This window comes from Hordeum vulgare, chromosome 7H (genome assembly GCF_904849725.1).
Source record: "Hordeum vulgare subsp. vulgare chromosome 7H, MorexV3_pseudomolecules_assembly, whole genome shotgun sequence".
NCBI lineage: Eukaryota > Viridiplantae > Streptophyta > Magnoliopsida > Poales > Poaceae > Hordeum > Hordeum vulgare.
In genome coordinates, this window is record NC_058524.1 from 528,881,588 (window position 1) to 528,893,775 (window position 12,188).

At 45.7% G+C, this 12,188-nt stretch overlaps 1 pseudogene; it reads left to right on the plus strand.

Annotated features, from left to right (window-relative positions):
• The first annotated feature begins 1,031 nt into the window (after positions 1-1,031).
• Positions 1,032-2,123, plus strand: LOC123409216 (annotated as a pseudogene).
• The last annotated feature ends 10,065 nt before the right edge of the window (positions 2,124-12,188 follow it).

The following is a 12,188-nucleotide window of genomic DNA, read 5'->3' on the forward strand; positions in this document are numbered from 1 at the left end:
CCACGCTCACTGCATCGCGCGCTCACCGTCTCTGCCGCACACAGCCTCCACCAGCGTTTCTCCGAGCCATTAGCTGAGTCGACCTCATCTCCGAGTCACCCTCCCAGCCATCGCAGGTCTCGGACTCCACTTTGTCGTGCAGCTCAAGCCGCCGCGTACGCTGCACCGTGCCTGCCTGTGACATGGGCCCACGGCCAGCCTCGACCCGCCGTCGGCACCCACTCCGAGCCGACTCGCATCTGCTGCCACGCTTGTCGGCCGCCATGGCCTCGTCCACGGCCAAATCACTGACCTCATCCAGAACCCGCCGGTGCTTGCGGTCATCATCTTCAAGTCGCCCGCTGCTGACCCGCCGGTGCTACGCGCTGCTCCGGCCGACCGTGCCCTCTCGTCCGCACCCGCGCAAACCGCCTCTGCCCCCCGCCTTAGCCTGTCTCGACTTGCCGCACCACCCAAGAGCCGCCATCGCACACCGCTACTGTGGCTCGCTCCACCGCGGCCTCACCTCCAAAGTATGAAAAGAAAAGGGAAGCCTGGACAGAGAGGAAGGGAAGCAACGATAGGGAAAGCTGAAGGAGTTTGGTCATCACTACTTTTTACATATAGTATAATAGTATCCGCGCTCATCTGTCATCCAAATATAACAGGTGCTATCTACTCCATTTATTTGTACAACATATATTATTTTTTGTGAAAACAATTACTTTTGGCTTGTAATATTTTACTATGCAGGACAATTGTTCATTTAAAAAAAAGCGTCATATTGCGAGTACGAAGCTTGTGTCAATCAACGTCATGGGCGACTCACCATCTGTACCTATTTACAATGACGTGGCCAACTCTCACGTCTGCACGATCAAGGCGACTTACAATGACGCGGTCAACTTTCACGTCCGCACGACTAAGACAGCTTACAAAACATCGCCTTCGTGGTCCGGACAACATCAACCCACCAGTGCAGTGTACGCTAGTGCGAGCCGCCCACCATACGCACCTAAGCCGCCGCCTCCGCTGCATGGTTCATATAAAATATGTTAGAAAATTTTCCGACGTTCATCCGTGAAAAACACATCAGGTGCTATTCATCTTATCTACTTTTTAGTACATGTTATTTGTCCAAGAACGATTACTTTGGGCTGCAATATTTTTACACAGGGGGACTCTTCAGTACAAAAAGTGGCTTTATATCTTGGAGATGGAGCGGGTACGGGCATCTTTCTCTACTGGCTTATGCCACAGTCAAATATGAAGACTCTCAAACCGCCTCCTTGAGTCGACTTAAGACTCGGGGGCTACACAGACATGGCTCTCCAGATCCAACCAGGCTGAATAATTCAAGAACCCCGGGTCATTGCAGGGAAGATAACCCGGCCCCGAGGGCTATTGCCTCATTAGCGGGCATTTTAAAGTTGCCCAAGAGGACGAGTCGCCACGATGCGCCGTTCAAACATGCGTGCCCTGTTTCATTGGCAGGCATTTTAAAGTCGCCCAAGAGGACGAGTCGGCACGATGCGTCGTTCAAACATGGGTGCCATGCTTCATTGGCATGCATTTTAAAGTCGCCCAAGAGGACGAGTCGCCACGATGCGCAGTTCAAACATGGGTGCCTGGCTTAAGGAAAAAATTCATGGTTAAACCTGCCTGTCTGCGTGATGCTACCCCGAACCCCCTGTACTTCGTTTCATTGTAAGTCAATCCATATGGACCCTGAACTTATCCGGGTTAAAACATCGATTGGGTCATGTGGGAGCCGGCTTACAGAAAGCGAGGATACTCCATGAGCCATTAAGCAGCCTTCTTGGTCAAACCTGCCTGTCTGCATGATGCTGCTCCGAACCCCGTGTACTCTCGATATGTCAATCCAGTTGGACCCTGAACTATCTAGGTTAAAACATCGATTGGTCGTGAGTGTCGACTTACAGAAAGCGAGGATATTCCATGGGCTATTAAGCCACCTTATTTGAGATTTAGTTAAACCCGCCTGTCTGCATGATGCTACTCCAAACCCCGTGTACTCTCGATAAGTCAATCCATTTGGACCCTGACTTCCAGGTTAAAATATTGATTAGGTAGTGAGGGCCGGCTTACAGAGAGTGAGGATAAACCAGTGGCTATCAAGCTAGTTTCATTGAAATAAGATTCAAGTCTCATAAACCAGCACTATTTTGTCATATACATGCATCATCTTGCATTGCATCATGCATCATACATACATATCATGCCGGTCTTCAAACCGGGTCAAAGCATAAATTCTTGCATGTGCAAATAAATCTTCGAATAGTCAATTTGGCTGGATTTTCATCATGGTTTATCGTAACCAGTGTTAAATGATTGGGGTTTTTAAGACGACTCGGAAGAATTGACTATTGTCGAAGAGCCGCCCTATCACATATAATGCTGAGTAATCTAATTGACCGACCCTTGGATTTCTTCAACTTGTGCTCTGTAGTAAACTACAACACTTATGGATTTATCAGACATATGGATTTCTCAAGGATATATTTGTCGGGTTACATTGCAACCACGGTCAAGGATTTCTTTTTATCACAAAGGCATCATCAGCTCACAGAGTGGATATGATTTTATTCTACAATGGAAGAAATAGTCCCGAGTCGCTGCAGGCACACAACCCCCCACTTGGGGGCTACATTATTCAAATCAAGATTACATCAAAGTATGAAAGTCCCATGTCACTGCAAGCATGAACCATGACACTTGGGGGCTAATGCAAACTACTCTTTCAAATCATCACATCATGAATAGACCCGTCTATTTCAAGGAGATAAGTCGGCCCTGGGGGGCTATAGGTCGGTCATTACTCAAGTATGGATTCAAGGAAGAACCGTCTCATCATTTTTATAATGACCCGACCCTTGGGGGCCACAAATTGCCGCTCAAGTTTACATAGTTGGATCTACAAAGTCCCTGCTCAATATTGCATAATGACCCGGCCCTTGGGGCTACATCATATGATGTTTTATTTTCAAAGGAGAAGAATGTGGAAGTCCCGAGTCGCCACAAGCAATCGATCGGTCACTTGGGGGCTACACTATTCAGATCATAATTTCTAAAGTCACAGGTTGTTGCAGGCAAGACAACCCGACACTTGGGGGCTACAGCACTAAGTTGTTTCACAGATCATGAGGTTCAAATTGAAGGCCCGGACCATCATATGCTGATGACCCGGCCTTTGGGGGCTACACCGGCTGAAGCTTTATAAGTATAAGATGATTACAAGTCCCAGGCTGATGCAGGCAAGGCAACCCGACACTTGGGGGCTACATGGTCAAAGATATTATTGCAAATCTCCAAGTCATCGTGAACTTCTAAAACTTGGAGCTTGGGGGCTACAGGTAATATGGATATATCAAAAATTTAAAGAGCATTTTCAAAGATTACAATTGTTTGACGGGGCGTTGCCAACAATCATGACCCGTCATTATCAATCATAACCCGCCAAGCAAGAGAAGCCGGTTCAATATTATGTGGAATTCTTATTCCCCAAATTTACATCAAGCCAAAGCATTGGAGGCCGACTCAATGGCATATATATATTTTATTGCAAAGGACACGTACCTACGAAATGATTGAAGACGCCTCGAAGAAACCCGAATTTTTCAAGGAGCCACTTCAGTAAATCAAGCCGGCCAGAGGAGCAAGCCGGTCCCTTCACATATTTATTATTCTTATTTCAGGAGCTTACCATGAATAAATTCAAGCTAACTTGGGGTGTAATGTCAGGGATATACCCCGCAGTGTAACCCGGCTTGAAGTATGACCCGCCAAGGACTTGGCGACTCACCGGCGACTCAGCAGTGACCTGACGGGCGACTCATACTTGACCCCACAGGCGACTTAGACAAATGACGAAGGCCCAAGGCCCGGCGTACACCCTGGCATAAGGTGTCTCATAGAGAGGCCAGGAGGGCCGGCTCACAAGAGAAGGCCCAAGAAGAGGAGAGACTCCCTCACAAAAGAAACAAGACCCGTATTAGGATTCAAGAGAGGCTATTCCTATTCCTACTCCTAGTAGGGCTCTACATGTAAACCTACCCTTCCACTTATATAAGGAGGGGTAAGGCGCCCCAAGAGGGACAAGATTCACAACTTAGGTCTAGACAAGACAAATCATGAGATAGACATATTCGACACCCACAAAATTAGAGGTGGCGTGTCTGCACCCTTGTAATCGAGATCATCATCTTCATCAATGAAACACAAGTACGACGTAGGCTTTTACCTCCATCGGAGGGGCCGAACCTGGGTAAACTCGCGTCTCTCGATTCCGACCAACCCCTCTCAAGATGCCACATGGTTGCAATGGCCTCACACCTAAGTCCTTGCACGAGGACATATGCCGTGACAAAACCACGACAACCGTAATGGTGATGCTGAAGACACAGTAGTAAAAGCTGGATTCCGCGGCTCAAAACCTGGACAGCAGAAGAAACCCTTGAAAGGGAACAGGGACATACCGACTCCATGGGACAAAATTATGGAACGGCCCTGCCAGATCCATGGCACCCAAGACAAGCTTGCCACTCACACCAAAAGTAACTGTTGGGTGTTCAAACAGGTCGGGATGCTAGCTGCCGAGGAACAGAGCAGGGGCCCACGAAGTGAAGATGACAAGGAGCCCCGCGGCCCGAACGCTCGGGGCCAAAAACAGTTCCCTCCTAAGGTCAAAACCATGAACATGATTTATGTCACTCACATACCAAAAAAGTAGAGGAAGCGAGCCCTTCGGGAGGTATACGCCATAGAGCCCGTAGCCTCGAAATATAATCCATGGTCGGCATGCCCGATCACCTTCGACCACACGGGTCATTCGACCAGTATCCATCATGGGGGGTCGGCCGCCCTCATCCTAGATCCCATTGTAGATGGGTACCACCTCACTAGAGTCCTTATGGACGGAGGAAGTAGCCTTAACCTGATTTACTCAGATATGGTAAAAAAGATGGGCATAAACCCATCAAGAATCAAACCAAGTAGCACTACATTTAAAGGAGTGATTCCAGGCGTCAAAGCCCGCTCCTACGATACGGTAACACTAGAGATTTTGTTCGACTCACCCGACAACTTCCGCAGCGAAGACTTGATCTTTGACATTGTCCCCTTTCGTAGCGGATACCACACACTTCTCGGCCGCACAGCTTTCGCCCACTTTAACGGTGTGCCTCACTATGTCTATATGAAGCTTAAAATGCCCGGACCTAAGGGGGTTATCACCGTCAACAGAAATACAGAGCGCTCTCTCCGGACCGAGGAACACACAGCCGCCCTGGCAGCTGAATGCCAACACAATAGCGAAGCATCAAGCGACATGTCGATAACCAAGGCGCGGCAAGCAAGCAAGCCCGAGCTCAATCATATCCGTCAGAGACTTCTTCGGCTTAGAGTAAATAGGGATATGCCTCCCACAGCACAGCTCGGACACCTTCAAGGTACGTCCCGCATAGACACAATTTCATTCTCAAAATACCATGCACAGCCGTGGGAGCCAACCACTAAGGATCATGTGCTCAGCTCGACCGAGCTATGGTCCAAACATCTTTACGGACAAAAGTGAGGCATCTATGAACAATTTCCCAAGCATCAAGCTCCTCCACGTCATCAGCAGCTTCTCAAGACCCTCTATTCAAGGTCCGCCTGCTGATAGCAACTTCCTCTGAAGGATACTACCCCCACCTCTAAAAAGAGTGATAGAAATAGTGCAGCCGGAAACAGGGCGGATGTCAAGCCACCCATGGAAGGCCACAGGGAAAAAGTTGCTTTAAAAATATGTATATCAAGAAACAACAGTTACATGTAACAGCTACCTTGGTGCCACGAGTTATAAAAAATCCTCGCACACATTATCTATCGACTCTTTTAAAATATCTTTGTATGCACATGTTTCATACTCATCGGCGCTGACAGGTCAAATTTATTTTACACGTGCTAAGTGCGATCGGCCAATAGATCGGGGGCTTGGATAATAATACCACCCCGAGGACTACCCCGTCACTGCTTTTTAAGTGTCCATTTTTTGGATTTTGCTTTATATGCATCGTTTTCGAATTATGTCTTGGGTCTATAGTTGGGTTGCCCTGCTCCTGTGCTTGCCTCCTTACGTTCCGCTAGTTCGGCTAATGGGGGAAAGGGAGAACCACTGTAATTGTATTATCAGCTAGTCTGGCTAAAAATACCTCAGTGGACAAAGCCGAAAACTGATCGTCATAATAGGCGGGAACTGGTCTGCAACCTGAGCTCAAATAAAAAAACGTTGGAGGTTATTTCGTGTTATACGGGGGCTTCACACCTTTGCGGACCCTATGGTAGTTTTTTGAAATTTGGTTCATCCGATTACCACAAAAAGACGGGGGCTTACGATCAGCCCCCGATTTAAAACTCCTCAGGCTAAGTGAAAGCAATAAAGCCGCATAGTCTGATTGCCTCATCTCCCTCCCACACTACCACCGTCTAGCACTTACACATCGGCTAAGGGTAATAGTGCGGACGTTGAATCACCCCAAGTAATCTCTACATGGGGGCTAAAGCCGCCGGCTGGTAACTTTCAGATTGAACGACCAAAGTCAGGAATCAAAATAATACAAAAGTGCATCTCACTCAATACTAGCATTATAAAAATAAATTGTTCGGAGGCACATGACAATACATTCACCCAAAGAGTACATATTTTGAGCATTGAGCTTCTATAACCCGAACACCCTCCGATGCGGACGGAAAATACAGCTTGGGACGTCTATGCTCCTTCCTGGTAGGTGGAGGGGCAGTTGCCATCGTTAGGGGCTTTACCCCCGGCCAGTGCATCGTGGCCCTTGCGAAAGGCCATCCAAGCTCCTTCTATGCAGACGGAGCGCTTCAGGACCTTGATCCGAGGCACAACATTAACCAACTTCTGCACTAAGTTGAAGTAGCTACTCGGCAGAGGCTCGGTAGGCCACAGCTAGACACACAGATCCTTCATGGTCGGCTCCGCCATCCTATGCAGCTCCATGAGTGATGTCGCTTGAACTACCTCGGTATTTTCCCCAAATAGGAAGGGATGATGCAGCACAGAAACAGTAGGTATTTCCCTCAGTGATGAGACCAAGGTTATTGAACCAGTAGGAGAATCACGCAACACTATGTAGACAGCGCCTGCACACAAATAACAAACACTTGCAAACCGACGTAAGAGAAGGGTTGCCAATCCCTCACGGGTAAAACGATAGATAGTTTGATGATAGTTTGGATAAATAGATCTCCCGTAAACGCAAAATCAAATAAGTAATAAAAAAGTGCAGCAAGGTATTTTTGTGTTTTTGATAATATAGATATGAAAATAAAAGTTTCAAATAAAGGAAAAGGCAAATAGCAATATGGATATGAAATTATATGATGATGAAATAGACCAGGGGGTCGTAGATTTCACTAGTGGCTTCACTCAAACAAATAGCAATGGTGGGTGAACAAATTACTATTGGGAAATTGATAGAACAACAAATATTTATGATGATATCCAAGACAAAGATCATGTATATAGGCATCACGTCCAAGATTAGTAGACCGACTCCTGCCTGCATCTACTACTATTACTCAACACATCGACCGTTATACCGCATGCATCTAGTGTATTGAGTTCATGGAAAAATGGAGTAATGCGATAAGAACGATGACATGATGTAGACAAGATCTATTCATGTAGGAATAGGCCCGATGTTTTTATCCTTAATAGCAACGATACATGCGTGCCTTACTGCCCCTTCTTTCACTAGGAAAGGACACTTCAAGATCGAACCCATCACGGAGCACCTCTTCACATTGCAAGATAAATAGATCAAGTTGGCCAAACAAAACCCAAATATATGAGAATAAATATGAGGCTATAATAATCAAGATTGGATATCAAATTCAAGGCAAAATCTGATCATAAACTAATTGTTCATCGGATCCCAACAAACACACTGCATATGAGCATTACATCAAATAGATCTCCAGGAGACCATTGTATTGAGATACATAGAGAGAAGAAGTCATCTAGCTACTGCCTACGCACATATAGGTCTGATATGAACTACTCATGCATCATCAGAGAGGCACCAAAGAGGATGATGAACCCCTCCATGATCGTGTTCCCCTCCGGCGGAGTGCCACAATAGGGGTCTAGATTGGATCTCGTGGTTCTGGAACTTGTGGCGGTTGGAATTGTTTTTCATCAACTCTCTTAGGGTTTCTAGAACATTGGGGTATTTCTAGGGCGAATAGGCGATGCAGGAGGCCATCAAGGAGGGCACCACCCACCAGGGCGCACTTGGGCTCCCTGGTGCGCCCATGTCGGTGGTGCTCCCCTCGGAGCCCCCCTCTGGTACTTCTTTGTCCCATCCTGTGTCTTCTGGCCCAGAAAAATTCTCCAAAAAGTTTCACTGCATTTGGACTCCGTTTGGTACTGATTTCCTCCAAAGTAAAAAAGAAGCAAAAAACAACAACTCGTACTGGGCACAAGCCAAAAAATGATATAAAGTTGCTATAAAATGATTGTAAAACATACAAGAATGGTAATATAACAATATGGAACAATCAAAAATTATAGATATGTTGGAGACGTATCAGCATCCCCAAGCTTAATTCATGCTCGTCCTCGAGTAGGTAAATGATAAAAACAGAATTTTTGATGCGGAATGTTGCCTATCATGTTCATCACATATTATTTTCTTTGTAGCATGAACACTTGGACTTTTATATGGTTCAAAGCAATAGTCTAGTTTTGACATGAAGACTTTAATACTCAAGCATATCAACAAGCAACCATGTCTTTCAAAATATCAACACTAAAGAAAGTTATCCCTAGCCCATCATGCTCAATCATTGATCTATTCATGAAACACACTCGTGTATTAGCTACACCCGATGCTCAAGTACGATCATAGTGTCCCCTAGTTGGTGATTTTAATAAGAAAAATGGAAACATAAACTAAAAATTGCATAAAGTAAATAGAAAGGCCCTTCGCAGAGGGAAGTAGGGATTTGTAGAGGTGCCAGAGCTCAAAGCGAAAAATTTAGAGATAAAACATTTTGGAAGGTATACATTTCCCGTCAACGAGAACGAATTAGAGTTCCCCATACTTTCCATGCTAGATACATCATAGGCGGTTCCCAAACAGAAAATAAAGTGTATTCATTTTCCACCATTTCTCTCACATTCCACGGCTACCCTTATCCATGGGTACCGTCCATACCAACACTTTCCAAGGAATTTATTATTTGAGAATATTTTTTCATTTCGGCACTAGGAATCCCTATTACCGCCATACTCTCGTGCAATGACAAGTGAATAAACACTCATCTTAGGAATAACACATCTAGCATGAAAAAAATATAGCCACCCTTCATCGCCTCATGAGCTAGTACGGGTACACAAAATAGGAATTTATTTTAAAATTAGAGATGGCACATACAAATTTGCTTAGAGCAGCAAGGAGATACCGCATATAGGTAGGTATTGTTGGAAATATGCCCTAGAGGCAATGATAAATAGTTATTATTATATTTCTTGTTTAAAGATAATCGTTTATTATCCATGCTATAATTGTATTGAATGAAAACATAGATGCATGTGTGGATACATAGACAAAACAATGTCCCTAGCAAGCCTCTAGTTGGCTAGCCAATTGATCAATGATAGTCAAGGTTTTCTAACTATGTGCAAGTGTTGTCACTTGATAACTGGATCACATCATCAGGAGAATGATGTGATGGACTAGACCCAAACTATGAACGTAGCATATTGATCGTGTCGTTTTATTGCTATTGTTTTCTGCGTGTCAAGTATTTGTTCCTATGACCATGAGATCATATAACTCACTTGCACGGGAGTAATACCTTGTGTGCATCAAATGTCACAATGTAACTGGGTGACTATAAAGGTGCTCTACAGGTATCTCCGAAGGTCTCCGTTGAGTCAGTATGGATCAAGACTGGGATTTGTCACTCCATGTGACAGAGAGGTATCTCAGGGCCCACTCGGTAATACAACATCACACACAAGCCTTGCAAGCAATGTGACTAAGTGTAAGTCACGGGATCCTGTATTATGGAACGAGTAAAGAGACTTGCCGGTAACGAGATTAAAATAGGTATGCGGATACCGACGATCGAATCTCGGGCAAGTAACATACCGAAGGACAAAGGGAATGACATACGGGATTATATGAATCCTTGACACTAAGGTTCAACCGATAAGATCTTCGGAGAATATGTAGGATCCAATATGGGCATCCAGGTCCCGCTATTGGATATTGACTGAGGAGTGCCTCGGGGCAAGTCTACATAGTTATCGAACCCGTAGGGTCTGCACACTTAAGGTTCGGGGATGTTTTAGTATAGTTGAGTTATATGTGTGGTTGCCGAATGTTGTTCGGAGTCCCGGATCAGATCACGGACATCACGAGGGTTTACGGAATGGTTCGTAAACGAAGATTGATATATAGGATGGATTCATTTGGTTACCGGAAAGTTTTCGGGCATTACCGGGAATGTACCGGGAGTGACGAATGGGTTTCGGAAGTTCACCTGGAGGGGGGCAACCCACCCGGAGGAAGCCCATTGGCCTTAGGGTTGGCGCACCAGCTCTTACTGGGCTGGTGGGACAGCCCAAGAGGGCCTATGCGCCAAGGAAAGAAAACCAAAAGAAAATAAAAAAAGAGAGGTGGGAAGGAAGAGAAGGACTCCACTTCCTAATCGTAGTTGGAATAGGATTGGAGTAGGACTCCTCCTCTCCCTTGGCCGGCGCACCCTTGAGGGCTTGGCCCTCAAGGCAAGCCTCCTCCCCCTCCTTCCTATATATAGTGGTGATTTAGGGCTGACTTGAGACAAGTTTTGCCACGTCCAACTCAGATCTAGACATCATAGTTTTACCTCTAGATCGTATTTCTGCGGAGCTCGGGCGGAGTCCTACAGGAGTAGATCCTCACCACCACCGGAGCGCCGTCATGCTGCCAGAGAACTCATCTACTTCTCTGTCTTGTTGGATCAAGAAGGCCGAGATCATCATCGAGCTGTACGTGTGCTGAACGCGGAGGTGCCGTCCTTTCAGCACTAGATCGGATCGGATCGTGGGACGAACCGCGGGACGGTTCGTGGGATGGTTCGCGAGGCGGATCGAGGGACGTGAGGACGTTCCACTACATCAACCGCGTTTCTTAAACGCTTCCTGCTGTGTGATCTACAGGGGTACATAGATCCAAATCTCCTCTCGTAGATGGACATCACCATGATAGGTCTTCGTGTGCGTAGGAAATTTTTTGTTTCCCATGCAACGTTTCCCAACAGTGGCACCATGAGCTAGGTTCATGCGTAGATGTTATCTCTAGTAGAACACGAAGGGTTTTGTGGACGGTGATGTTCGATTTGCTGCCGTCCTTAGTCTTTTCTCGATTCAGTGGTATTCTTGGATTGAAGCGCCCCGGACCGACATTATTCGTGCGGTTACGAAAGACTGGTTTCATCGACTGACATGCAACCTCGTTGCGTAAAGATGACTGGCGGGTGTCGGTTTCTCCAACTTTAGTTGAATTGGTTTTGACCGAGGTGGTCCTTGGAGAGGTTAAATAGCAATTTGCACATCTCCGTTGTGGTTTTTTGCGTAAGTAAGATGCGATCATACTAGATACCCATAGCAGCCATGTAAACCATGCAACAACAAATTAGAGAACGTATAACTTGTTTTTGGAGGGTATTCTTGTGATATGATATAGCCAATGACGTGATGTGATATATTGGATGTATGAGATGATCATGTTGTAATAGTTAATATCGACTTGCACGTCGATGGTACGGCAACCGGCAGGAGCCATAGGGTTATCTTTAAAGTAACATTTGTGTTTGCAGATGTGTTTACTATATTGCTAGGACGTAGCTTTAGTAGTAATAGCATAAGTAGCATGACAACCCCGATGGCGACACGTTGATGGAGATCATGATGATGGAGATCATGGTGTGCCGTCGGTGACAAGAAGATCGTGCCGGTGCTTTGGTGATGGAGATCAAGAAGCACATGATGATGGCCATAATATGGAGATCATGATGATGGAGATCAAGAATTGCATGTGATGTTAATCCTTTTATGCACCTTATTTTGCTTAGAACGACGGTAGCATTATGACGTGATCTCTCACTAAAATTTCAAGACGAAATTGTGTTCT